Source organism: Ochotona princeps, chromosome 16 (assembly GCF_030435755.1).
Source record: "Ochotona princeps isolate mOchPri1 chromosome 16, mOchPri1.hap1, whole genome shotgun sequence".
Classification (NCBI taxonomy): Eukaryota; Metazoa; Chordata; class Mammalia; order Lagomorpha; family Ochotonidae; genus Ochotona; species Ochotona princeps.
The window spans coordinates 55,575,167-55,581,166 of NC_080847.1; positions in this window are offsets into that span (position 1 = coordinate 55,575,167).

Consider the following 6,000-nt stretch of genomic DNA (forward strand, 5'->3'; position numbering starts at 1 on the left):
GCGGGCCAGACCAGACACGCGCATCCTTGGAAAGAGCCGGGGGAATGGGGAGCCGTGGAGAGTTTCTCGGCTGTGCAGCCCTGCTTTCCTGGGCCCTGGCGGTGGCTGTCCCCTCTCTGCCTCCCCCAACCCCATTTCCTGGCCCTGAATGCAAAGTGGCACCAATTCCATGCTCTGTAGGTGGGAGGAGAAGCCGGAGGCTTGTCCTGATGCCTGTGAGTTCCAAGTGGGAAGAGGCCCCAAACAGGAGAGGGGCCGGCAGGCAGGTGTGCTTAGCACCTAAGATGCCTGGTCCCCCCAGGACGGGGGAGGGCAGGACTGCCACTTCTGGCTCCTTGTGCTGGTCTGGGAAAGCCAGATTCCCCATCCGTTACAGGTCTTTCCCTCTGACTCCCCACTGCAGGTGTGAGCCCCATCTGTGTGCCCTGTCACACCAAGATTTAAAATGGGAGACCCTGGAGAAGTTGGGGTGGTCTTCCATGGGACCTGGTCCATTTGGGTTGATGTCTGGGTGGGGATTCGAGTGTGGCTGGGGCCTCTGCCTCCAGGAGCATCTTGCTTGGGCAGCAACGCCAGGGTCTGTGTGCAGTTGCCCCTTGCTCCAACAGCCCTTTACCCTCTCCCTGGCCCAGCCCCGTCCCCCCCCCCCCCCCCCGGCCCCGTCCCCCCACCGCCCCGTCCCTCCGCCCCATCCCCCTTCCCGCCCCGCCAGCCTCTGTAGCCGTGTTTACCTGACCTGAACTTCAGTCTCCCTTAATGCACTTGGATCTGTTCTGATCTTAGCTAGAATTCTGACTTTTTAATAAAATATTTACTTTTTATTTGAAAGGTAGAGTTAGAGTAAAAAAAGAGAAAAAAAAAAAAAAAAGCCCCGCCCGGTCCGTCCTCAGACCCTGGGAACGCGTCCAGCGTGAACAGCATCATGGGACAGCCAGCCCTGGGCGCCCTGTCCCCCGCCCCTCTCCACAGCTCTAGGTGAGGGAGGAGGTGTGCAGGGGGGCTCAGCAGCAGGGGCTGGAGCCTTGGGCAGCACCTGGCTGCCTGGGGCAGGGCAGAGGCCGGCTCCTAGACGTGCCAGGGCTTTATAAGGCTTCCATAGACTCACTGCTCTGCCTGCCCTGATGGAGACACCTGTTGCCATGTGGCTTCTCAGCCTGACCCTCTTCTTGTCTCTGGAGGCCACAGGTGAAATGGGTAGCAGGCCCCGCCCCGCCCTTACCCTCCGACTCCCCTCCCAGCCTCTCTCTCCACGCTGTCCTGGGTGCTGGGCTTGCATGCCCCTTGCCATCTGTCCCAGCCCAGACACCTTGCCACCCCTCATCGCTACAGGCGCCATGCCCCCTGTGCAGTCCCGGATTGTAGGGGGCCAGCCGTGTCAGAAGCATTCCCAGCTCTGGATGGTGGCTGTGAGTCATGGGGACTCTGATGTGTGGGGGCATCCTGGCGGACCCCTGGTGGGTGCTCACAGCCACCCACTGCATCAGCAAGTGAATAGGGTGGGACCGGGCCCATCCGCTGGGATGAGGGTCCAGGCTGCAGAGCTGGGGCCCAGGGCCGCCCCATCACCCACCCCTGCCACATCACCATCCCTGCTCCCACGAGACTGGGCACCCCGCGCTAGCTGTGGGTCTCACTCGGGGACTGTGTGCCCTCCTGTTCCCACCCCGTTGTCCCTGCCCATGACTTAGGGGTCATCACACCCCTCTCCCACCACACTCCCACCACACTCAGCACCCCCAGAATGGGTGTGGGTGGGATTCGCCCCAACCTGTGTGGGCCTGAGGGGGCTTCTGCGTGCGTCCAGTCCACTCTGCTGGACCCTCAGACCCCTGTGGGAGGGAAGGAGGGAAGGAGGGGGCGCAGGCAGGGCAGGGCTGAGCTGGAACTGTGGTGGGGTGGAGGGGAAGGGGGGGAGCAGGGAGACTGGGTCCTGTGCGGGAGGGGGCTCTGACCTTGGACTGGGGGCCAGGCCGGGCTGTTGGGAACCCTCTCCTCAAGCCCTCCTCATGCCCTGCCTGCTACCCCGGGAACGGTCAGGTCTGGCCGGGGCTGGATGGCCTGCAGCCCGAACACGTGGCCAAGGCTGTGCTGATGCCTGTTGCTGGCAGGTTCCCACACCTGCTCTTCAACTGCAGCCTCCCAAAGGCCGGGGCGACTACAGCCATGACCTCACGCTGTCGCAGTAGGAGCCGGCAGGTGCTGGGGCTGGCCAGGCAGGACCCCTGAGTCTCCGGCTGGGCAGCATCAACTCGGAACAATGTACGCGGGGTGGGGCGGGGCGCGGGGCTTGGGGCTTGGCCAGGAGGGGCCGGTTCTTCCCATGCGGTTTCTCTCCTGTCTCCCGCCGTGCCCCCACAGGGCCTGCAACGCGTGGACCTCCGTCTCATGTCCAATGAAGTGTGCAGAAGCATTTGCTTCGATGAGGTCACCGAGTTCATGCTGTGTGCTGGACACCAGGAAGGCGGCGAACGCAGCTGTCTGGTGCGCCTGCCCCTCCCTGACAGCAGGTCCTTTTGTAACAGCCAGGATTGGGCCAGGTTGAAGCTAAGAGCTCTATCTGGGTCTCCTTCATGGCTGTTGGGGGCGGGCTGCCTTCCCAGGCACATTAGCAGGGAGCTGGATTGAAAGTGGAGCAGCCGAAATAGGAACCAGTGCCTTTATGGGAACAGCATGCTGTGGGTGGAGGCTTAAGTCAGCGCCACACACCCCTGTCAAGGTCTCACAGGGAAAGGAAGCAGCGACTGATCGAGGGGGGGAGGCTGAGAAACCCGTTCCCTGGCACACACCTGCAGGCGCTTAGCTGCCTCAGGCTCCTCCACAGCGGGGGTCACCAGCCCCTCACTCCTCCTACGCCCAGGAGCCTGGGGCCGCCCAGGCCCTCAGACGACAGCAGGGAACAGCCAAAAGACCTCTTTACAGGGAGCCCCCACTGTGCTGAGGGGGGCTAGGCAGAGACGGTGTCAGAGCCGCGATGGGGAGGGAAGGGGGTGGGGCCTCTCTCACCCAGGACACTGAGCAGACACCTGGGACCCTGTGGCATCTGAGGAGCAGAGGGAGTCGCGGGCATCGGTTCTGGGTTTTTCTCCCTCCCCCCAACTCTCAGGGTGACTCTGGGGGGAGGGGGCCCTGGTATGTGACAGCGTGCTGCAAGGCGTCACCTCTTGGGGTGGGAAGCTGTGTGTCCAGGCCTGGCAGCCAGCCTTCTGCACCAAACTGGTACGCTACCGAAAGTGGATCGAGGACACGATGAAGGCCAACCTCTGGGTACCCCCCACCCACCCCTGCCACCAACAAAACCAAGTTCCTGTCAGTCTTGTAGCATTCTTGTCTTTCTAGACCCTGGAAGGCTGTGGGGGAGGGACTAGGCAGGGACAGGTGCAGCCTGGTGGGTCTCACCTGGGTGTTGCTTTATACTCCTCGCCTATGCTGTGGGACATTGGCAGAATCTGCCGACTTCAAACATGGCCCTACAAGGACGTGCGTGCGTCGGGGAGGTGGTGGTGGTCATGGCTCGCGGGGGCCGCAGAGGTGGGGAGGCAGCTCAGCCTAGGAGTGTGGGTCACCCGGTGGGCGAGACTCCAGCTCGGCCCATGCTCTCCACCTCCCCCAACTCTCCACATGCGTGCTTGCGTTGTGGGGCGTGGTCCAAGGTCCCAGGAGCACTAAGCACTAAATGCTCACTCCGGACGGGAAGCCGGGAGCTCTGGGTGCTGGGCAGTGCCTGCGGCTCTGGTTGGGTCCACAGGGGACCCCGGTGCTGTCCCTGTAGAGGGAGCAGCTGGGAGGGGATGACACTGCCGTGGTGGTGGTGGGTGCATCTGCCTTCTCACCACACCACCCTGGATCTGGTGGCAGCTGGAGGCACAGGCCGAGTGCTGGGGAAGTGCTGGAGGCGTCGGGGTGGGGCTGCACTGGAATCACCCTGCCCAGGCCTGCTGCCCCCAGCAGACTTTATGGCCACAGGAGGGCCGGTGGAGCTCTGTGCCGTCTGGGTCCAGTAAAGCTGCAGGTTGACAGCAATGAGGCCCAGGAGGCGGGGCACTTTCACAGGGAGTGTGGTGAGGGTAGGGGCACCAGGAACTAGAGAGGAACTAGCTCGACCTGGGGGAGCTTTTCCATGGGGCTGGGGGGGTGTCTCAGGAACTTCAGGGAGAGCTGGAAATTGCAACAGAACCCCCCTCCCTCCCTCCCTGGCCCCTTCCCTCTGGCTTCAGCGGGCAAGGGGCAGCCTCAGGCCCCCAAGCTCTGACCAGTTTTGGCCCAGAGACCTGACCCAGCTTCCTGAAGACGCGGTCTGTTGCGAAGCCCCTGGCTCAGTGACCAAGGACTTGACTGGGGGCGGAAGGCAGGTGGGCAGCAGAGCCTTGCTGTCCACATTGGCTCTCCCCCTGCCCCGCCCCTCCATGCCCCTGTCCATGTGTCCTTCCTTGGTCTCAGGGAGGGGATGCCAGCACCCTCAACACAGCCCTTGCCCCCCAAGGTGACGCAGTCTTTACTGCCTGCAGGGAGGGATTTTATTTCTGTTGCTGTCCAGGACAGTAAACTAGCCAACTCTGGTGGCACTTTTCTTATCCTAGAGAGACGTGAAGCTGGCAGGACCGTTTTGTGGGTGGACAGCACAAGCCAGTGACACCCAAAGGCAGCAGATAGGTGGCTCACTGACCTGTAACACTGCCGGCCGGTGGCTCTCAGACGGCCACAGCTTTCACCCTGAAGATCATGTGGTTGGCCTTGGTCATGCGTGAGTGGCTTTGGCTGCAGTCCGCTCCCGCCTCTGAGTAGCCAGGCATGTCCCCGAGGACTCATATACAAACGACTTCACGTCATGGCCATGTCCTAGCAGGGCAGGTTTAGCCTCTGCTTTCCCCACAGGCCAGGCACCCAGAGCTCAGCCTCCAAGCGAGTGTGTTGGAGCTTGGGGCAGTGGGTAGGGGTGGTGGTCAGGCTCGGGACCCCCTTGTCTGTGTGTCAGTCTGAGGGGGCCATTTTGACAACCTCTATCTTGTATGCCCTGATCTTGTGTCACAGTGGGTCAGGTGTGGCCCTTCCAGATGTGGGTCAGAGCTCCTACGTCCAGGTCTGTGAGTGTGCCTGCGTGCCTTAGCTGCCCCTTCATGTCCATCGCTGACCATGCCTGCCTTCACGGCCGAAGCACACCCTCTACTTCCTCTCCCAGCGGCCTAGGATGGCGACAAGGGGCTGGGGGTGAGGCTTGGCACCTGCTCCCCCTTTGCTCACCCCCAGCCCTGGCTGCGTTTTGAATCTGCCTCCAGGGTTCTGACAGCAAACGAGGGTATGTCCAGATTCCCAAGGAGTTCAGGGAGCTCGCCCGACTGTTCCCAAGCTCGCCCGACTGTACCCAAGCTCGCCCGACTGTGCCCGAGCTCACCTGACTGTGCCCGAGCTCACCCGACTGTGCCCGAGCTCACCCTGACTGTGCCCGAGCTCGCCTGACTGCCTGGATCTGAAGGCACAGATGACTGTGAAGGACATGCCTGCAGCCACCGTGGGGCATCTGCCTGCCCAGACGTCTCAGGGCGTCACAGTCCTCCTGGCTTGACCTCTTTGTTGCACAATTGATTCAGGGCAATGCATCTTAGTGGAATTTTTTAAAAATAAATTTGCATTAAACAGTTATTCATTCATTTGAAAGAGTTACAGAGAAAGAGAGAGAGAAAGATCTTCCAAGCTGGTTCACTCCCTGAATGGTCACAAGGGCTGGTGCTGAGCTGATCCGACACCAGGAGCCAGGTCTGCCACCTGGGTGCAGGGGCCAAAGCCCTTGGACCCGTCCTCCGCTGCTTTTCCAGGCCACTAGCAGGGAGGTGGGCAGGAGGTGGAGTAGCTGGGACATGAGCCAGCACCCACATGGAAACCAGGTGAGGCAGATGGTGGCTTTACCCTCCATGTCACAGTGCTGGCCCCCAGGACACATGTGGCAGCACATCGTTTAGAATTGTATTCCAGACTACTGCGCGACGCTCTCACTGCCTCACACTG